Source organism: Staurois parvus, unplaced genomic scaffold, assembly GCF_062004578.1.
Source record: "Staurois parvus isolate SC_StPar_1 unplaced genomic scaffold, SC_StPar_1.0 ptg002686l, whole genome shotgun sequence".
In the NCBI taxonomy this organism is placed as follows: Eukaryota; Metazoa; Chordata; class Amphibia; order Anura; family Ranidae; genus Staurois; species Staurois parvus.
Window position 1 is genome coordinate 1,316,567 of NW_028320482.1, and position 24,739 is coordinate 1,341,305.

General features: G+C 43.2%; 1 protein-coding gene across 1 annotated transcript in view; it reads right to left on the bottom strand.

Moving 5' to 3' along the window:
- The window catches only part of LOC149429913 (uncharacterized), a 195,738-nt gene that overhangs the window by 85,797 nt on the left and 85,202 nt on the right, over positions 1–24,739 (bottom strand).

A 24,739-nucleotide genomic window follows, 5' to 3' on the forward strand; every position in this document is an offset into this window, starting at 1 on the left:
TATTTAAAAAAATTGGTTAAACCCTCTTTTTTTAACCACTACTTCTCCTTTTATTGACTTATTGAATTATTAATATTTTTTATTATTATTATTATTCTAATACAGGATTTATATAGTGCCAACAGTTTATGCAGCGCTTTACATGAATTTACAAATGCAGCAGCAAAATAAATTTACAAGAAATGACAGGTCCACTTTAAGGAGACATGAACGTTAGATGAAAGGTTTAGTACTGGGAAACACTTTTTGATACATAAATAAAGCATTTTATATACAGCTATATAGACCGGACTAAAATGAGGAGGGAGGGACAAGAGGGACTTTCTTCCAAATGAGGGACAGTCCCTCGAAATCAGGAACAGTTGGGAGCTAGGGTGTATGTACTGTATATCCTTGAATTAAATAGGGGGTGGTTTTAGATTTCCCCCTATTTATAATAAAACATGTACTATTTTGTCAGTTCTAATAATTAGAAAGTATATCTAAGCTACATAGTTACATAGTCTGGCTTATGTATTATACATGGAGATCATATCCCCCTTATGTATTATACATGGTGATCATATCCCCCCTTATGTATTATACATGGAGATCATATCCCCCCCTTATGTATTATACATGGAGATCATACCCCCCCTTATGTATTATACATGGAGATCATATCCCCCTTATGTATTATACATGGAGATCATATCCCCCCTTATGTATTATACATGGAGATCATATCCCCCCTTATGTATTATACATGGAGATCATATCCCCCCTTATGTATTATACATGGTGATCATATCCCCCCTTATGTATTATACATGGAGATCATATCCTCCCCCTTATGTATTATACATGGAGATCATATCCCCCCTTATGTATTATACATGGAGATCATACCCCCCTTATGTATTATACATGGAGATCATATCCCCCCCTTATGTATTATACATGGAGATCATATCCCCCCCTTATGTATTATACATGGAGATCATATCCCCCCCTTATGTATTATACATGGAGATCATATCCCCCCCTTATGTATTATACATGGAGATCATATCCCCCCCTTATGTATTATACATGGAGATCATACCCCCCCTTATGTATTATACATGGAGATCATATCCCCCTTATGTATTATACATGGAGATCATATCCCCCCTTATGTATTATACATGGAGATCATATCCCCCCTTATGTATTATACATGGAGATCATATCCCCCCTTATGTATTATACATGGTGATCATATCCCCCCTTATGTATTATACATGGAGATCATATCCCCCCTTATGTATTATACATGGAGATCTTATCCCCCCTTATGTATTATACATGGAGATCATATCCCCCCTTATGTATTATACATGGAGATCATATCCCCCCCTTATGTATTATACATGGAGATCATATCCCCCCCTTATGTATTATACATGGAGATCATATCCCCCCCTTATGTATTATACATGGTGATCATACCCCCCTTATGTATTATACATGGAGATCATATCCCCCCTTATGTATTATACATGGAGATCATATCCCCCTTTATGTATTATACATGGAGATCATATCCCCCTTATGTATTATACATGGAGATCATATCCCCCTTATGTATTATACATGGAGATCATATCCCCCCTTATGTATTATACATGGAGATCATACCCCCCCTTATGTATTATACATGGAGATCATATCCCCCTTATGTATTATACATGGAGATCATATCCCCCCTTATGTATTATACATGGAGATCATATCCCCCCTTATGTATTATACATGGAGATCATATCCCCCTTGTGTATAATACATGGAGATCATATCCCCCCTTATGTATTATACATGGTGATCATATCCCCCCTTATGTATTATACATGGAGATCATATCCCCCCTTATGTATTATACATGGAGATCATATCCCCCCTTATGTATTATACATGGAGATCATATCCCCCTTATGTATTATACATGGAGATCATATCCCCCCTTATGTATTATACATGCAGATCATATCCCCCTTATGTATAATACATGGAGATCATATATCCCCCTTATGTATTATACATGGAGATCATATCCCCCTTATGTATTATACATGGAGATCATATCCCCCCTTATGTATTATACATGGAGATCATATCCCTCCTTATGTATTATACATGGAATCACATCCCCCCTTATGTATTATACATGGAGATCATATCCCCCCTTATGTATTATACATGGAGATCACATCCCCCTTATGTATTATACATGGAGATCATATCCCCCCTTATGTATTATACATGGAGATCATATCCCCCCTTATGTATTATACATGGAGATCATATCCCCCCTTATGTATTATACATGGAGATCATATCCCCCCTTATGTATTATACATGGAGATCATATCCCCCTTATGTATTATACATGGTGATCACATCCCCCTTTATGTATTATACATGGAGATCATATCCCCCCTTATGTATTATACATGGAGATCATATCCCCCTTATGTATTATACATGGAGATCATATCCCCCCTTATGTATTATACATGGAGATCATATCCCCCCTTATGTATTATACATGGAGATCATATCCCCCTTATGTATTATACATGGAGATCATATCCCCCCCTTATGTATTATACATGGAGATCATATCCCCCCTTATGTATTATACATGGAGATCATATCCCCCTTATGTATTATACATGGAGATCATATCCCCCCTTATGTATTATACATGGAGATCATATCCCCCTTATGTATTATACATGGTGATCATATCCCCCTTATGAATTATACATGGAGATCATATCCCCCCTTATGTATTATACATGGAGATCATATCCCCCCTTATGTATTATACATGGTGATCATATCCCCCCTTATGTATTATACATGGAGATCATATCCTCCCCCTTATGTATTATACATGGAGATCATATCCCCCCTTATGTATTATACATGGAGATCATACCCCCCTTATGTATTATACATGGAGATCATATCCCCCCCTTATGTATTATACATGGAGATCATATCCCCCCCTTATGTATTATACATGGAGATCATATCCCCCCCTTATGTATTATACATGGAGATCATATCCCCCCCTTATGTATTATACATGGAGATCATATCCCCCCCTTATGTATTATACATGGAGATCATACCCCCCCTTATGTATTATACATGGAGATCATATCCCCCTTATGTATTATACATGGAGATCATATCCCCCCTTATGTATTATACATGGAGATCATATCCCCCCTTATGTATTATACATGGAGATCATATCCCCCCTTATGTATTATACATGGTGATCATATCCCCCCTTATGTATTATACATGGAGATCATATCCCCCCTTATGTATTATACATGGAGATCTTATCCCCCCTTATGTATTATACATGGAGATCATATCCCCCCTTATGTATTATACATGGTGATCATATCCCCCTTGTGTATTATACATGGAGATCATATCCCCCTTATGTATTATACATGGAGATCATATCCCCCCTTATGTATTATACATGGTGATCATATCCCCCCTTATGTATATACATGGAGATCATATCCCCCTTATGTATTATACATGGAGATCATATCCCCCTTATGTATTATACATGGAGATCATATCCCCCTTATGTATAATACATGAAGATCATATCCCCCCTTATGTATTATACATGGAGATCATATCCCCCTTATGTATTATACATGGAGATCATATCCCTCCTTATGTATTATACATGGAGATCATATCCCCCTTATGTATTATACGTGGAGATTATATCCCCCCTTATGTATTATACATGGTGATCATATCCCCCTTGTGTATAATACATGGAGATCATATCCCCCCTTATGTATTATACATGGAGATCATATCCCCCTTTATGTATTATACATGGTGATCATATCCCTCCTTATGTATTATACATGGAGATCATATCCCCCCTTATGTATTATACATGGAGATCATATCCCCCTTATGTATTATACATGGAGATCATATCCCCCCTTATGTATTATACATGGAGATCATATCCCCCTTATGTATTATACATGGTGATCATATCCTCCCTTATGTATTATACATGGAGATCACATCCCCCTTATGTATTATACATGGAGATCATATCCCCCTTATGTATTATACATGGTGATCATATCCCCCCCTTATATATTATACATGGAGATCATATCCCCCCTTATGTATTATACATGGAGATCATATCCCCCCTTATGTATTATACATGGAGATCATATCCCCCCTTATGTATTATACATGGAGATCATATCCCCCCTTATGTATTATACATGGTGATCATATCCCCCTTATGAATTATACATGGAAATCATATCCCCCCTTATGTATTATACATGGAGATCATATCCCCCTTATGTATTATACATGGAGATCATATCCCCCCTTATGTATTATACATGGAGATCATATCTCCCCCTTATGTATTATACATGGTGATCATATCCCCCTTGTGTATTATACATGGAGATCATATCCCCCTTATGTATTATACATGGAGATCATATCCCCCCTTATGTATTATACATGGAGATCATATCCCCCTTGTGTATAATACATGGAGATCATATCCCCCCTTATGTATTATACATGGTGATCATATCCCCCCTTATGTATTATACATGTAGATCATATCCCCCCTTATGTATTATACATGGAGATCATATCCCCCCTTATGTATTATACATGGAGATCATATCCCCCTTATGTATTATACATGGAGATCATATCCCCCCTTATGTATTATACATGCAGATCATATCCCCCTTATGTATAATACATGGAGATCATATCCCCCCTTATGTATTATACATGGAGATCATATCCCCCTTATGTATTATACATGGAGATCATATCCCCCCTTATGTATTATACATGGAGATCATATCCCTCCTTATGTATTATACATGGAATCACATCCCCCTTATGTATTATACATGGAGATCACATCCCCCTTATGTATTATACATGGAGATCATATCCCCCCTTATGTATTATACATGGAGATCATATCCCCTCTTATGTATTATACATGGAGATCATATCCCCCCTTATGTATTATACATGGAGATCATATCCCCCCTTATGTATTATACATGGAGATCATATCCCCCTTATGTATTATACATGGTGATCACATCCCCCTTTATGTATTATACATGGAGATCATATCCCCCCTTATGTATTATACATGGAGATCATATCCCCCTTATGTATTATACATGGAGATCATATCCCCCCTTATGTATTATACATGGAGATCATATCCCCCTTATGTATTATACATGGATATCATATCCCCCCCTTATGTATTATACATGGAGATCATATCCCCCCTTATGTATTATACATGGAGATCATATCCCCCTTATGTATTATACATGGAGATCATATCCCCCCTTATGTATTATACATGGAGATCATATCCCCCCTTATGTATTATACATGGTGATCATATCCCCCTTATGAATTATACATGGAGATCATATCCCCCCTTATGTATTATACATGGAGATCATATCCCCCCTTATGTATTATACATGGTGATCATATCCCCCTTGTGTATTATACATGGAGATCATATCCCCCTTATGTATTATACATGGAGATCATATCCCCCCTTATGTATTATACATGGTGATCATATCCCCCCTTATGTATATACATGGAGATCATATCCCCCTTATGTATTATACATGGAGATCATATCCCCCCTTATGTATTATACATGGAGATCATATCCCCCTTATGTATAATACATGAAGATCATATCCCCCCTTATGTATTATACATGGAGATCATATCCCCCTTATGTATTATACATGGAGATCATATCCCTCCTTATGTATTATACATGGAGATCATATCCCCCTTATGTATTATACGTGGAGATCATATCCCCCCTTATGTATTATACATGGTGATCATATCCCCCTTGTGTATAATACATGGAGATCATATCCCCCCTTATGTATTATACATGGAGATCATATCCCCCTTTATGTATTATACATGGAGATCATATCCCCCCTTATGTATTATACATGGAGATCATATCCCCCCTTATGTATTATACATGGAGATCATATCCCCCTTGTGTATTATACATGGTGATCATATCCCCCTTGTGTATAATACATGGAGATCATATCCCCCCTTATGTATTATACATGGTGATCATATCCCCCTTATGTATTATACATGGAGATCATATCCCCCCTTATGTATTATACATGGAGATCATATCCCCCTTATGTATTATACATGGAGATCATATCCCCCCTTATGTATTATACATGGAGATCATATCCCCCCTTATGTATAATACATGGAGATCATATCCCCCCTTATGTATTATACATGGAGATCATATCCCCCTTATGTATTATACATGGAGATCACATCCCCCTTATGTATTATACATGGAGATCACATCCCCCCTTATGTATTATACATGGAGATCACATCCCCCCTTATGTATTATACATGGTGATCACATCCCCCTTTATGTATTATACATGGAGATCATATCCCCCCTTATGTATTATACATGGAGATCATATCCCCCCCTTATGTATTATACATGGAGATCATATCCCCCCCTTATGTATTATACATGGAGATCATATCCCCCCTTATGTATTATACATGGAGATCATATCCCCCCTTATGTATTATACATGGAGATCATATCCCCCCTTATGTATTATACATGGAGATCATATCCCCCCTTATGTATTATACATGGAGATCATATCCCCCCTTATGTATTATACATGGAGATCATATCCCCCTTATGTATTATACATGGAGATCATATCCCCCCTTATGTATTATACATGGTGATCATATCCTCCCTTATGTATTATACATGGAGATCACATCCCCCTTATGTATTATACATGGAGATCATATCCCCCCTTATGTATTATACATGGAGATCATATCCCCCTTATGTATTATACATGAAGATCATATCCCCCCCTTATGTATTATACATGGAGATCATATCCCCCCTTATGTATTATACATGGAGATCATATCCCCCCTTATGTATTATACATGGAGATCATATCCCCCTTATGTATTATACATGGAGATCATATCCCCCTTATGTATTATACATGGTGATCATATCCTCCCTTATGTATTATACATGGAGATCATATCCCCCTTATGTATTATACATGGTGATCATATCCTCCCTTATGTATTATACATGGAGATCACATCCCCCTTATGTATTATACATGGAGATCATATCCCCCCTTATGTATTATACATGGAGATCATATCCCCCCTTATGTATTATACATGGAGATCATATCCCCCTTATGTATTATACATGGTGATCATATCCCCCTTGTGTATAATACATGGAGATCATATCCCCCCTTATGTATTATACATGGTGATCATATCCCCCTTATGTATTATACATGGAGATCATATCCCCCCTTATGTATTATACATGGAGATCATATCCCCCTTATGTATTATACATGGAGATCACATCCCCCCTTATGTATTATACATGGAGATCACATCCCCCCTTATGTATTATACATGGAGATCACATCCCCCCTTATGTATTATACATGGTGATCACATCCCCCTTTATGTATTATACATGGAGATCATATCCCCCCTTATGTATTATACATGGAGATCATATCCCCCCCTTATGTATTATACATGGAGATCATATCCCCCCCTTATGTATTATACATGGAGATCATATCCCCCCTTATGTATTATACATGGAGATCATATCCCCCCTTATGTATTATACATGGAGATCATATCCCCCCTTATGTATTATACATGGAGATCATATCCCCCCTTATGTATTATACATGGAGATCATATCCCCCTTATGTATTATACATGGAGATCATATCCCCCTTATGTATTATACATGGTGATCATATCCTCCCTTATGTATTATACATGGAGATCACATCCCCCTTATGTATTATACATGGAGATCATATCCCCCTTATGTATTATACATGGAGATCATATCCCCCCCTTATGTATTATACATGGAGATCATATCCCCCCTTATGTATTATACATGGAGATCATATCCCCCCTTATGTTTTATACATGGAGATCATATCCCCCCTTATGTATTATACATGGAGATCATATCCCCCTTATGAATTATACATGGAAATCATATCCCCCCTTATGTATTATACATGGAGATCATATCCCCCCCTTATGTATTATACATGGTGATCATATCCCCCTTATGAATTATACATGGAGATCATATCCCCCCTTATGTATTATACATGGAGATCATATCCCCCCCTTATGTATTATACATGGTGATCATATCCCCCTTATGTATTATACATGGAGATCATATCCCCCTTATGTATTATACATGGAGATCATATCCCCCCTTATGTATTATACATGGTGATCATATCCCCCCTTATGTATATACATGGAGATCATATCCCCCTTATGTATTATACATGGAGCTCATATCCCCCCTTATGTATTATACATGGAGATCATATCCCCCTTATGTATAATACACAGAGATCACATCCCCCCTTATGTATTATACATGGAGATCATATCCCCCCTTATGTATTATACATGGAGATCATATCCCCCCTTATGTATTATACATGAAGATCATATCCCCCTTTATGTATTATACATGGAGATCATATCCCCCCTTATGTATTACACATGGAGATCATATCCCCCCTTATGTATTATACATGGAGATCATATCCCCCCTTATGTATTATACATGGAGATCATATCCCCCCCTTATGTATTATACATGGAGATCATATCCCCCCTTATGTATTATACATGGAGATCATATCCCCCCTTATGTATTATACATGGTGATCATATCCCCCTTATGAATTATACATGGAGATCATATCCCCCCTTATGTATTATACATGGAGATCATATCCCCCTTAATCTCCGCTGCTCAGTAGAGAATAAATTCAGTTCCTCTAATCTTTCCTCATAGCTGAGCTCCTCCGTGCCTCTTATCAAGCTGTGACAACATAGATGGTAGTAATATATTACAGTAATAGCTATATTAATAAACACAATGCACAAGGAAGCAAAGACGTATTTATAATACAAAGAAAGTAAGATACAGAGAAATCTAAACAAATATCATAGAACATATAGAAATAAAGAGCAGAGATGATACGTTACATAAATCTGTGTTTCATTATCTGGCTGGGTTCTGGGTAGGAAGAGATGCAAGCATGGCTAGGCCTTGCATTTTAGAGCACTCACAGACACCACCCACTCAAACACCCTCTGTCTACCCTACAGTCCTCCATCCAATGAGCGACAATCCATAACTTATATGGGGCTGTCCTCCCTAATCACTAGGAAGTCTTCCTTTAAAAAATTAAAGGAATACTTTAAAAACACATCAGATCTCAAAGGGGAAAAATCTCCTTCTGGATCTCTATACTGACATGGACTGGGTAATGTTTTAGGAATGTAAGGACACCTCATCGTTTGATGGAAATGAAAATATTGACTGTAACGTACATGTAAGATTTGAATAGCTGAGATGTGACCTGTAGAAATATAACAATGTAGGTTTAGCTTCAGTCCATGTTATAATAATATAAGATGTGTTCAGAATTAAGTCAGAGACATATGGTCACCAATTAGCATCTGAAAGGGACAGGGCTTCCTCTGTAAGGAGGTGACACCTGGATGCCAATAAGATTTGTTACCTTCTGGGAAATCTGGAAGTAAAAGGCTCGAGACAGTTCGGCTAAATGACACAGCGGGAGACCAGAGGTGGTTCCTATGTGTCTGGGAGCTTTGAAGTATATCAGCAGATCAAAGGAATATGTTTCATCTCTCATAAAAGATAAAATATTAGTTGCAGAGAGATGAAAATACTTCCTTCTGATTGGACACACTATAGGCTACACCTGCATGTAAAACTGTATTTGTAGCCTATGTAGAATGCCAGAGAAATGCAGAAAATGGTTATATGGCACCTGATTGCGACAGCTGAACAGTTATTGGTACTGTTGCGATCGGACTGAAGTGCTAGTGTCGGAAATTCAATCCCTGACTTAGTGATTCAAACCATTCCTGGTCCAATCGACTTTGGGCATTTCAGTACCCAGAACATCCTGTGGGCTGGTACAGGAACACCCCCCAGAGTCGATTGGCCAAGGGCTAATGTCCAGCCTACATTCATATTCCCATAAATTGAGGACATGGGATATGGATGTTGTGATTCGTATGGAGCCAGTTCTATTTACGGATTGTGGACACTCTGACTTGCTCCAGTCGCAAGATAACTCTTGGTAAAAGTTCTATTTCTGTTTTTATTTCCCTTTTATTTTATAGTCAATAGCCAATTGTGTGTCTTCTTGTATTGTTTGTATTTTCTGTAACGTTTTATACTTTGTACATATTTTATGCACTGCCCACTTTCGGGATATTAAATCACAAAATTATTAAGTGACTTCTGGGTACTTAAGCTCGGGCTCATATCTCTGGAGAGATTGCATTGTATTGTATTGCAGTGTCTTTATATGCTCGGTCAAGTTCATTGCCAATCTGTATGCAATTGCACGGCGTGTTGGCAGATTGCATGCAGATTGTAAAGGTAACAGGTCTGCCAGACAGAGATCTGTGTGTGTGTGGTGGCCCAGCAGGCCAGTAAAACTGTTGGGTGGTGGCAAGCTACCTTTTGTGGTGCGTCTGGTGTGGGGGGGTGTGGACAGTGGCAGAGTGATTAACACCGGGGTTCTAGCTTGTAGGATAGCTAGAGGAATCCTAGAAGGGTGTGCGATTGCTAGGCTCTCCTCAACCCTTAGTGTGCACCAGATTGTATATAAGATTCATATCTGCCTGTGTGTATGGTCAGCCAGCTGGATTGGAGTGGAGTCTCCCTCTAGTGGTGGCCAGAGGTAGTGCAGGCTGTGAAAGTATATCACGGCCGGACTTATATACTTATATATATTCAGATTAAGTCCCCCTTATTCCCTCTTACCCCAAGTCACAGCCGCATGTGCGTGCCTCGGTTAGCTAGTCACTGTGGGCGTGTGGGTTGGATCCGTGACATCGACCTACAGAGGACTGAATTCAAAGATATCCCAAAAATCAAAGTGAAAAAATTATGCAGCAGGCTAGTCCATTTTGGTGAAATGTCATTGCAGAAACTCAGAATGGTCCTCAGTAGTTTGTATGGCCCCCACGTGTTTGTATGCATGCCTGACAACATCGGGAGAGGCTCCTAATGAGACAACGGATGGTGTCCTGGAGGATTTCCTCCCAGATCTGGACCAGAGCATCACTGAGCTCCTGGACAGTCTGAGGTGCAACCTGGCGATGTTGGATGGACTGAAACATGACACCCCAGAGGTGTTCTATTGGATTTAGGTCTGGTGACCATGGGGGACATTCACTGGTATCAATTCCTTCACCCTCCAGGAACTGCCTGCATACTCTCACCACATAAGGCCGGGCATTGTCGTGCACCAGGAGGAACCTAGGACCCACTGCACCAGTGTAGGGTCTGACAATGGGTCCAAGGATTTAATCCCGATACATAATGGCAGTCAGGGTGTCATTGTCTAGCCTGTAAACATCTGTGCGTCTCTCCATGGATATGCCTTCCCAGACCATCACTGACCCACCACCAAAACGGTCATGCTGAATCATGTTACAGGCAGAACATTTTCCACTGCTTCTCCAGACCCTTTCACGTCTGTCACATGTTCTCAGGGTGAACCTGCTCTCATCTGTGAAAAGCACAGGGCGCCAGTGGTGGACCTGCCAATTCTGGTGTTCAATGGCTATGGTGCACACAGGGCCCAGTGGAAGATGTTGGGCCCTCAGGCCACCCTCATGAAATCTGTTTCTGATTGGTCAGAAACATTCACACCAGTGGCCTGCTGTAGGTCATTTTGTAGGGCTCTGGCAGAGTTCCTCCTGTTCCTCCTTGCACAAAGGAGCAAATACCAGTCCTGCTGATAGGTTAAGGACCTTCCACGGCCCTGTCCAGCTCTCCTAGAGTAACTCTATGCTCTTGAAACTGTGCTGGGAGACATAGCAGACCTTCTGGCAATGGCACGTATTGATGTGCCATCCTGGAGCAGTTGGACTGCCTGTACAACCTCTGTAGGTTAGCCCTAGCAAATACAAAATGAGTGAAAAACAGTCAGAAAAGATAAGTATGGAAAAAATGTCAGTGGCCTCCATCTGTAAAACCATTCCTGTTTTGGGTGTTGTCTCATTGTTGCCCATCTAGTGCATCAGTTATTAATTTCATTAACACACTAGCAGCTGAAACTGATGAACTTCTCTGCTACTTCACTGACCAGATCAATATCCCAGGAGTTTCATTGACTTGATGCTAGACTCTCATTAAAAAGTCTTCCGTTCATTTTTTTGAGCAGTGTAGTATTACCCCAGTCGTACTTCCGGAAGTATGTCATTGTCTCCACTAGGGGGCACTGCTGTATTGCCAAAAATGCTTTAACCTAGCTCAACATTCCAGTCCACATCTGGTTTCTTCCTTTTTGCTAGAAGCCATGCAATCAGTCATTTTAACCTTTGCATCCCCAGGAAATCTGGGCTGGGTATGTGTGAACTCCTAGGAGCAGGATTTTGTTACACATGCTCTGTTGTAAATTCTTGTTTCACGATGACATCCAACAGGCCAAATGGCTCTTTGTTAACCAGGCAAGAACCCATAAATGTCTGATAGTTGCCAACCGTCTCGGATTTGCCAGGACAGTCACCTTTCTTAGCTATTTGTCCCACTATGTCTGCACCCTGGGCGCAAAGTGTAGATGTGTTTGGGTTAAGGCAATGGGGAGCCAACCAGTGTGTAGACAAGGGGCTGTAAGCAGCCAATGAGCATGTAGCGATCAGCGTTGGGTGGGTATCAGAGAACAGTCCGGCGGAGACCTTCTCGCTCTCCTGACCCATCAGGACGCTGGGCAGTGTGTGGAATGGGCTTCTCTTTGGATGCTCCTCCTGCGGTGTGTCAGGTGATGAGTGCCTGGCTTCTCCAACCCTGCCAGGTATATAGAAGTCATTGTGGTTGATCTACTAAAGGCAAATTGAGGGGAAGCTCTGAAATGCGGAGCCACTCTGCCGATTTCTAGCATCCAATCATGTGCAAGCAAAAATTTATTCCAGTCTGTGCAAAATGAAGCTTTACCTCATTTACTAAGCCCTGGAGCAGGTGCATAGTATATTTGCCTTTAGTAAATCAACCCCATTGCTTCTCACTGTGCATCCCGGTCCTCTGGGAGGTGGTAATATCCACAGAAGGGGAGCAGTGGAGGGGTGGCCTTTTCTATATCCCACCACCTAGCTGAGGAACTGCTCTCACCTTCCTCTCTGAGCATGTGATATCACTGCCAGCTGTCCACTTCTAGGAGCCAATACCCCACGTACAATAGTCAACCCCCCCCCATGTTCATTGCCCTGTACCCCTCTTCAATCCTCATCCCCCTCTTCACCCTTCCTCTCTTTACTGAAATGACCCCCTCTATACTTCCCTTTCCCCTTCACTGCCCTGCCCTCCTTTTCTCCCCCCTTGCTCTCATCACCTCACCATTCTCCTCCCCATCCTCCTCTTCACTCTTCTGTCACCTCCCCATCCTCCTCTTCACCCTCCTGTCCCTCCCTATCCTCCTCTTCATCGCCCTTCACCTTTCCATCCTCTTCACCTTCCTGTCCCCTCCCCTTCACCCTCCTGTTCCTTCCCCATCCTCCTCATCACCCTTCATTCTCCTGTCCCCTCTTCGCCTCCCCATGCTCCTGTCCTCTCTTCACCTTCCCATCCTCCTCTTCACCCTTCTGTCCCCTCCCCATCCTCCTCTTCAATCGCCTTTCACCCTCCTGTCCCCATCTTCACCTCCCCATGCTCCTCTTCACCCTCCTGTCCTCTCCCCATCCTTCTCTTCGTTGCCTTTCACCTCCCTGTCCCTTCTCCACCTCCCCAATCTCCTCTTCCCCCTCCTGTCCTCTTCCCATCCACGTCTTCATCACCGTTCACCCTCCTGTCCCCATCCCTCCGTTCACCCTCCTGTCCTCTCCCCATCCTCCTCTTCATCGCCCTTCACCCTCCTGTCCCCTCTCTACCTCCCTATCCTCCTCTTCACCCTCCTGTCCCCTCTCCACCTCCCCTTCACCCTCCTGTCCCCTCTCCACCTCCCCATCCTCCTCTTCACCCTCCTGTCCCCTCTCCACCTCCCCTTCACCCTCCTGTCCCCTCTCCACCTCCCCATCCTCCTCTTCATCCTCCTGTCCCCTCTCCAGCTCCCCATCCTCCTCTTCCTCCCCGTTCCCTCTCCACCTCCCAATCCTCCTCTTCATCCCCCTGTTCCCTCTTCTTCTCCCCAATCTCCTCTTCCCCCTCCTGTCCTCTTCCCATCCACGTCTTCATCACCGTTCACTCTCCTGCCCCCATCCCTCCGTTCACCCTCCTGTCCTCTCCCCATCCTCCTCTTCATCGCCCTTCACCCTCCTGTCCCCTCTCTACCTCCCCATCCTCCTCTTCACCCTCCTGTCCCCTCTCCACCTCCCCTTCCTGTCTCCTCTCCACCTCCCCATCCTCCTCTTCACCTTCCTGCTCTCTCCACCTCCCCATACTCCTCTTCACCCTCCTGTCCCCTCTCCACCTCCCCATCCTCCTCTTCATCATCCTGTCCCCTCTAAGCTCCCCATCCTCCTCTTCCTCCCCCTGAACCCTCTCCACCTCCCCATCCTCCTCTTCATCCCCTTGTTCCCTCTTCATCTCCCCAATCTCCTCCCCACCCTCCTGTCCTCTTCCCATCCTCTACATTGCCCTTCAACCTCCTGTCCCCATCTTTACCTCCCCATCCTCCCTTTCACCCTCCTGTCCTCTCCCCATCCTCCTCTTCATCACCGTTCACCCTCCTGTCCCCTCTCCACCTCCCCAACTTCCTCATCACTCTTCTGTCCCCTCTCCACCTCCCCATCCTCCTCTTCACCTTCCTGCTCTCTCCACCTCTCCATCATCCTCTTCTAAATCCCCCTGTCCTCTCTTCACCTCCCCATTCTCCTCTTCACTTCCCTATTCTCTTCATCTTCCTGTTCCCCTTTTCATCTGCCTTTTCCCCAGATCACCCCCATGTCATCCTCTTAATTCTCCTTCCTCATCTTCATCTCCCCACCCATCTCCTCACCACCCCTCCCTCTCCTAACCTCCCTGTCCCTCTCTACACCTTACTGCCCCCATCTCCACCTCCCTTTCTCCTTTTTCCGCCTGCTCATCATTTCCCCATCCTGCTCTTCACCCCCCTGTCCTTTTCTCACAGTCATACAAATTATCTTTTGTTTGGATTGAACAAGTCTGCTCTTAGGGTCAAGGGGATGAAATCCTTTCCAGACTGATTCACCTTGTGGAGACTAATTGGTGGAAAAGGTCACCAGTACGTATCATCTTTGGTTCCACTGTAGAGCAATCATAGGAATTGTACATCTGGGGCATAGATTAGGGAGATAGAGGAGTCCAAACTCCCTATAGAATGTCTGTCAGTAGCGCAGTCTGAAAATCTGCTGTGAATGAGTTGAAGTAGACTTCCTAAATCAAGTCCCTATCTGGAGCTTAGCATGATCCTACCAAGCCTTGAACAGGTATTCGATTGGGGTGGTTCCTATGTATCGGAGGTGGGCATTATGAAGCTTGGAGCTCTGTGGTGTACTGTCAGAGTCAGACAAGCGTACAGAGAGGCACTGCAGTTAAACCTGGTAGGTGGCAGTGGCCTGCTGACTGGAGGGGAGACATTAATACCCTGAGTCCTGATCTCCTCCACCATGAAGTCCACCCACTGGACCAGGCAGTTCAGAGAAAGTTTGGTGAGAAGTCCTCCTTCAGATGTGTTATGCATCCGGTGCCCACCCAGTGTCAGTACTTGCTGAAGTATCACCGCCACTCCAGGGAGGTGTGAACCCCACTATCCATACCCTTTTCTTCACCCCTGGTATCTGAAACAGTGCTGTCTGGGTTATTGCTTTCTGCTCTGATCATTGTCCTACTGGTATTTGTCTTTGTCCTGTCTGGTGTAATACCTTCTACATTCAAACCATTGGCAGGGAGTAGCAGGTTGGGATGAATCACTCTTGCTGATTTGTTGGTTTTCTATGGTTTATCTTAGTACATATGCTTCCCTACTCTGTACACTTCATTTTCTCAGTATGTCTCAAGCTTTACATGGCCTCCACCTCTGTACACTTCATTTTCTCAGTATGTCTCAAGCTTTACATGGCCTCCACCTCTGTACACTTCATTTTCTCAGTATGTCTCAAGCTTTACATGGCCTCCACTTTCCAAAAACTTTCTTACAAGACCCCAGTCTCTCTACTCTAGTTCCACTTTTACCACTATTACTCGCTTGCCGACTGCCTCATGTTGGAGTACGGTGGCAGAGCAGCTCTCCTATGCCCGGTCACATATCTACTACGTGATCCAGCACTTTGGGTAGGGGGCATGCTGGTGTGCTGGCTGTGCTGCAATTAGTCACAGCACGAGCTGATCGGTGGGTGCCGGCCAATGATTGACCGCTAGAACCCGCTGGTTGGCGAGGAGGAAGTAAACAATACAAAGCTCTGTCCTGTCAGTGGGGATTGTAGCAAACTAGCTATTCAGAGTTGGAGGCGGAGTTCCCCTTTTTCTTTTAATGGAAGTATTCCTTATTCCTCACATTCCCCTACCCCCCTCCCTTCCTGAGAGGCAAACGTTATCTCCTGAGTGACAGATGGTGGGGGGTTAACACAGGCTAGGCATTCCTAGTTTGGTGCAGCCATCTGTGTAAGTGTAACCTTTTTCACCCATCATAAAAACAGATAATGCAGTTTCTCCCCGGACTTGAAAGTTAATTGAACATTCCTCAAGTCAGGCTTTCCCCCGATGTTTCATGTCATGGATTATGAGAGATGTGGGTTCTAACTCAGAGTTCTCCTGACCCCTCCCAACACAGCGTAGCGAGAGCAACCCCCCCTTTCAGAGGGATTTTTAAAAAGAGACAGGCTAGCAAGCCTGCGAGCTAGAGTGTAACAGATCTCCTCAGCTGAACATCGTAACAAAAGGAGATCAAAGAATCATCCTGCTCTGCAACTTGGATCTGCAAACCAAGGCATATGGGCAAGTAACTTAACCCTGTAACTTTCTTCCTAATATCTCTTTGCTGTATCTTTATATACATATATATATAGTTACATTTTCTTTGTAAATATTTTATTGCACCTGTTTGACTCTTTTAGTAATAAATCTTTCTTTCTGAAAGTGTTAAACTGTTTCTAAGCGCTTACTTGCAATTCACGAATTCCTGCCTTTGAAGAGACGCTACTGTGTTTGTTTAATCCTCTGCCCAATCGGCCTGCGGTGACCGTATTGGACAGGCGACTTTTCAATCATTATAGTGTATATTTGATAACGGGAGTTTCCCAGTCTCCAACAAAAGTGGTGGTGGCAGTAGAGGGTTAGTTGCGTAATTAACCCTACCCAGTAACAAGCGCATTCAGGCTGCAGGCACCGATTGTAGCCCATTAGCTGGACAATCACTGTGCAGGGTGCAGCTGGGTGTGGCCTTGTTACGCGCGTCACACTGCGGTTTTAGATCGACCGGTCCTTTGGTAACGAGTTTGGTGAAAAGGTCTGGGGTCTGACGCCGCGGGCGTGACGTATTACTGTTAGTCGCGGTAGTGCGATTGTCGCAGGTTGGTGGCGGCGACCGTGCAATCATGACAGGGATGTGCCGTTTTTTGTCAGGGAATAAAAACTGGCACATTCCTTAGTAAAATAACCTCACAGTACACACATAGGCACTGGTTAGGCACACATTTAACCCTTTGAACACCCTAGATATTTAACCCCTTCCCAGCCAATGTCATTAGTACAGTGACAGTGTATAATTAACACCCAAGCGCCATGTGCATGGGAAGGCCCCTACAGTTTCACCCACACAGTTTGCGGCACTCTGGGAACATGTGAAAGTTCGTGAACATGGGGCAGCTGTCAGTAATAATGACAGCTCCGCCGCTAAATACAAACTGCATGTGGCAGTTCAACAGCCAACCACTCCAAATCGGCTAAGTTCAGAATGTGTCCTGCTTAGAGTGATGTCTGATGACACTGGAGGAGGCCCACTTAATACTGTGCCCTCCCACCACCCCAGTACTGTACCCTCCTGATACCCCCATACTTCCTGCACACTTAATACTGTGCCCTCCTGCCCCCTGTACTGTACTCCTGCCCCCCCATAGTGTGCCCTGCTGCCCCCCCCCAGTACTGTACCCTCCTGATCTCCCCATACTGTTCCCTCTTGCCACTCTGTACTGTGCTGCCCGCCCATGCTGTGCTCTCCTACCTCCCCCATACTGTGACCTCCTGTTCCCCACACTGTGCTCTTCTGACACCCCTGTACTGTGCCCTCCTGCCCCTGTACTGTGCTCCTGCCTCCCCCATAGTGTGCCCTGCTGCCCCCCCAGTACTGTACCCTCCTGACCTCCCCATACTGTTCCCTCCTGCCCCTCTGTGCTGTGCTGCCTGCCCATACTGTGCCCTTCTGATCACGCCATACTTTACCTGCCCACTCCATACTGTGCCCTGCTGCCCCTCTGTACTGTGCTCCTGCCCCCCGTATTGTGCCCTACTGCCCTGTACTGTGCCCTCCTGCCCCCCATACTGTGCCTTCCTGCACTGTGCCCTCCTGCCCCTTTGTATTGTGCTGCCCGCCCATTCTATGCATTCTTGCCCCCCATACTCTACCCTCCTGACCCTCCCAGTACTGTACCCTCTTGACTCATCTCTATTGTGCCCTTCTGCCCCCCCTGTACTATGCCTTCCTGACCCACTGTACTGTGCCCTCTTGCCTTTTTGCCTGCCCTGTACTGCCCCCCCCCCCCCCCCCCGCTCTCTTGTACTGTGCTGCCTGCCCATTCTGTGCATTTCTTCCCCCCATGTTGTACCCTCCTGCCCACCTGTCCTGTGCCTCCTGCCCCCGTACTGTGTAGAGACATACATATACAGTGAAGGAAATAAGTATTTGATCCCCTGCTGATTTTGAATATTTGCCCACTCACAAAGAAATGATCAGTCTACAAATCGAATGTTCGGTGTAGTGTAACACTGAGAGACAGAATAGCAACAACAAATTCAGCAGAAATGCGTCTAACAAATGATGACTGATTTTCATGTTCACGAGAGAAATAAGTATTTGATCCCCTATCAATCAGCAGGATTTCTGGCTACCAGGTGTCTTCATACAGGTAACAAGCTGAGATTAGAAGCAGTCTTTTAAAGGGAGTGCTGCTAATCTCATTTTGTTACCTGTATAAAAGACACCTGTCCACAGGATCAATCCAACATTCAGACTCCAAACTCTCCACCATAGCAAAGACCAAAGAGCTGTCCAAGGATGTCAGGGACAAGATTGTAGACCTACACAAGGCTGGACTGGGCTACCAAACTATCGCCAAGCAGCTTGGTGAGAAGGTGACAACAGTTGGTGCAATCATTCACAAATGGAAGAAACACAAAACAACTGTCAGTCTCCCTAGGTCTGGTGCACCATGCAAGATCTCACCTCGTGGAGTGTCAATGATCATGAGAACAGTGAGGAATCATCCCAGAACTACATGTGAGGATCTTGTCAATGATCTCCAGGCAGCTGGGACCACAGTCACCAAGAAAACAATTGGTAACACACTACGCCGACAAGGACTGAAATCCTGCAGTGCCCGCAAGGTCCCTCTGCTCAAGAAAGCACATGTCCAGGCCCGTCTGAAGTTTGCCACTGAACATCTGAATGATGCAGAGGAGGACTGGTGGAAAGTGTTATGGTCAGATGAGACCAAAATCGAGCTCATTGGCATCAACTCCACTCACCGTGTTTGGAGGAGGAGGAATGCTGTCTATGACCCCACAGAACACCTTTGTGATGAATTAGAGCGGAGACTGTGAGTCAGACCTTCTTGTCCGACATCATTGCCTGACCTCACAAATGTTCTTCTGGAAGAATGGTCAAACCTTCTCATAGACACCCTCCTAAACCTTGTGGACAGCCTTCCCAGAAGAGTTGAAGCTGTTATAGCGGCAAAGGGCGGGGCCAACTCAACATTGAACCCTATGGGCTAAGATTGGGAGGCCATTAAAGTTCATGTGTGTGGATAAGCAGGCAGCCCAATACTTTTAACAATATAGTGTATATAGATGTACACCAGTATAGAAATAATACAAGCTTTATAGGAGAAGAGATTAATAATAGTACATACAGTACATCCAATGTACAAAAATATATTATCAGGAAAGGGCTTGAAGGGAATCCTGGTGGAATTGTACATATACCCGAGTATATATATTTATTAATAGAGATACTTCCAGATAAAAGTTGCAGCAAAGTCTAGTTGCAGGTATACTGGATCGGGAGGATTGGTGGTCAGCATACCAAGACATTTTGGACAATTTCATGCTCCCAACTTTGTGGGAAGAGTTTGGGGATGGCCCCTTCCTGTTCCAACATGACTGCGCACCAGTGCACAAAGCAAGGTCCGTAAAGACACGAAGGAGGGAGTTTGGGGTTATTTACATTATTTATTTTCTTTGCTACTGTTTATGCCCACAGGAAGATTTCTTGGAAGTCACCTCACCCTCCCACCTTATCTTTATGGCGTACCGCTATTGATACTGCTTTATCAATGTACTGTATAAGTTGACTTATGCAAGTAGAAATCACCCCAAAATATGGTCTGCCTAGATAAACTCCTGGGGTTCTAGTCATCCCATCTAATGACAACAGTTGAACTGTACTAGTTAATGAAACTTTACTTAATGGATGTTGTGTCATTCCCTCTCTGAAGTTGCTTTCCTCCCCATCTGCCCTCATGCTTCCTAATTATCTTGTGTGGTTTCTCTTTTGTCTCCTCCTTCCTCTTTTTCCCCACAGAGTGAGCGTTTCCTGATATTGGTTTATTTATTTGGTACAGGTACTTATATAGTGCTGCCAATTTGCACAGTGCTTCACATATATACAGTATATTGTACATTCACATCAGTCCCTAACCCTCAAGGGGCGTACGATCTAAGGTCCCTAACTCACATTCATACATACACATACTAGGGACAATTTAGACAGGATCCAATTAACCTACCAGCATGTCTTTGGAGTGTTCGAGGAAACCAGAGTACCCAGAGGAAACCCACACAGGCACAGGAAGAGCATGCAAACTCCAGGCAGGTGGTGCTGTGGTGGGGACTTGAACCAACGACCCTAGTGCTGCCAGGCGGAAGTACTAACCATTTAGCCCGTGGGTCAAACTGACAGCCCTCCAGCTGTTGACAAACTACAAGTCCCATGAGTCAATGCAAGGATGACTCCCATTCATACATACACATACACTCAGGCACAGGGAGAACATGCAAACTCCAGGCAGGTGCTGCCATGGTTGGGATTTGAACCAACCACCCTAGTGCTGCCAGGTGGAGGTGTTAACCATTTAGCCACTGTGCTGCTCCATCACTTTGAAGTTCTTTATGTGACTAAAAAATGTTTTTAAATACTTATTTATTATGCTTTATTTGATAAGCAAGTTGGTAGTTTATCCTTGATATTTTGCGTTTGTAATCAGGTGTAGCTTCTTCATCAGCGACTGTATTAGATGATGGTGGATTGTACTCATGGTTCCTCTTTTTGCTTCCTGTATGGTCATCATGCTGCCGAGTTTATATATGCCTGTTTTATACTCAATAATAATTTTCTACTTGTTAAAAAAAAAATCTAGTTGCAGGAGCCCCTGAGGATGATCATGATGTGACATCTGTTTTCATGATGCAGAATTGAAGACAACATCTGTGGTGATGAGGACACCCTCTAGCTGTTGTCCAACCAGCCTGGAACATAGCTTTTCATCAGCAGAAACCGTGGTTTGGCACTGGAACTCAGAGTAATCCCATTTACTCATTGCTTAGTCCCTAGTAACATCTAATCCTTTATGCAATCAGACCTCTAACTACCAGAAGTGGCTGTTGAATGCCAAACCTGGTTCTAGCCTATGCTGGTTATTGAACCTTGAGCTAAAACTAGCTATAGAATTCCAGACCAAAAGGAACAGGATTAACTAGACTAAACAGGAGCTGTATATAACCTCCTAACTGGAAGTCCATCACTACACACATACTGTATCACAGACCTAGCTATCTGGCACTGTGCATGTGAGATAACAACAAGGTGACAGATTTACTTCTGTCATCAGCCCTTAAATACACACTCACTAGCCAATTTATTAGGTACACCTTGCTAATGAAAATGTCCCCCACACCATTAAACCACCACCATCCTCAACTGTAGTTACAAGGCAGGATAGATCCATGCTTTCATGTTATTTACGACAAATTCTGACCCTACCATCTGAATGTCACAGCAAACAGTCTGTGCATTCTCCTCTGACATCAACAAGGCATTTTCCTCTACACAACTGCCGCTCACTGGATATTGTCTCTTTTTTGGAACCTTCACCCTAGTGATGGTTGTGCGTGAAAATCCCAGTAGATAAGCTATTTTTGAAATACTCAGACCAGCCCATCTGGCACCAACAACCATGCCACGTTCAAAGTCACTTGAATCCCCTTTCATCTCCATTTGGTTTGAACTTTAGCACGTTGTCTTCACCACGTCTAGATGTCTAAATGCATTGAGTTGTTGCCATGTGATTGACTGATTAGCAATTTGTGTTACCAAGCAACTGAACAGGTGTACCTAATAAAGTGGCCAGTGAGTGTATAAATACAGTATATATATACAGAGGCTATAGGCACAGTAGTAAACTATTAAATATAGGAACACTTGCCTAATTATCTATGGTTTTGGCCCTTGGTTAGTAGCAGCTACTCCTTAGCAGGACATGTGGTATTAGACTCTCTCTACTTCCTACTTCTGGGGTTTTCAACACAGACACACAGAGACAGGAAGTGATGTACATAAACAACTCTGAACATCAAGCAGCACAGCCACTTACAGACAGTAGAGGGCAGCAGATCCCTACAATAGAAATCTTCACAAATACATAGAAGAGGTTAGGGTCCTGAGTAGTAAAGGCCCAGCACCCCAATAGTAGAGGAAGAGGTAGTCTGGTGACATTGAAAAGAAAACTCTGGTCAATCTCTTGATCTCTATTATTGGAAACATGATGAGACAACAAATACACCGGTAATGTAGAGGATCTGTTGAGGTCAGTGTGGAAATGGACAGAACACGGGATGATGACACAAAGAACAAAACGGCTTCATTCTATGGATATAGGAGATACTTTTCTCTGTAATTAACCTCCCTAGCGGTATTCCCGAGTGTATCTCGGGGTAAAATGTCTGTACCAAAAGCGGTAACCCCGAGCTACACTCGGGCTTACCATGCGGCGCTGCATAGGGAGTCCCTGCAGAGCTTACCTTGTCCTTCGCTCCCACGATGTGTCCCCTGCAGCGTCCCCGGCAATCTCCTCCGGCTGATGCCGGCATCCGGCTTCTGTGTTCCGGTCCCTGTGACGTCGGGACATACGGGCGCTGCCGCCGCCGGGAAATGTGAAAATTTAAAAAAATGTCATTTTTTTCCAAACAAATTTTACATAGTAAAACATTGCTGTTTCAACCCATTTCACATGCATATTGTCCCGAGTGCTTTGTCCTGCGCCCTGCCTGCATTTTGACTGTTCTTTCTGCCTGGAAACTGAGAAACGTCCATGGCGTCCAAAAAGCGTTCTTTTAGGTCAAAAGCAGTTTTAGATCAGCTAGAGAACAGCGATAGTAAATCAGAACCACTTGCAGAATTGAGTGATAATGATTCGTGGGGGAAATTCCTCATCAGACACTGAAAACGATTCTGCGACTTTGCTCAGCGATGTGCGAACTTGGCGCTATATTTCAAATTTCAGTGTTTTCGGTTTGATTATATTATTGAATTAAATGTATTATTATTACATTATTATTTTTTATAATTATTTATTAAATTATAATTTATGATTTCGTGTTTCAAATTTTATCCTACCCGGGATGTTTACTAGACTCTTGTTCGGACAGATTTCAGTGAGTTATTCCTAAGAATTACAGGTCTACAATAAAAAAACGACATATTTCCATGCAAAATAATGGTACCGCTTTCAGCACCAAAACTCTGAAATAATAAGACCGCCGAGTAGGTTAATGTCAGTGGAAGACCCAGAGAAAGCTGGTTTTGTATTCTGATAGAGCAGATGGAACAGTTATCCTTGTGTGTTGTTATCATTATTATTACTACTACTCTACCTAGTGACTATATGACTGGCATGGTTCCGATACTCTACTTTAACTCCAACTGCTTCCTTTGTCACACCCCACAACCCAAACAAAGATGACACATATGTGGCACTACACTCTTGAGGGCTGCTGAGTTTTTGCAGGTCCCCCTAAGCTCTGCACAGTCAGGCAATACGCATTTTCCACTCGTGCATCCAAAGTCAGTAATCGGTCCATGAGATTGTTTTTTGCTGTTTTATTAGGGGTTAACAACTTAGATGGGGTCTAGGGGTATATGGGTTGCCCAATGAAACTAAAACAACTTGGAAGACAACTTCTTAGGCACAAAAATTCAGCAACAAGCACAAAAGAATAGATATTGGACTCTCTACTCCTTCAGGAGCGGCTCGTGTTTAGAAAAAA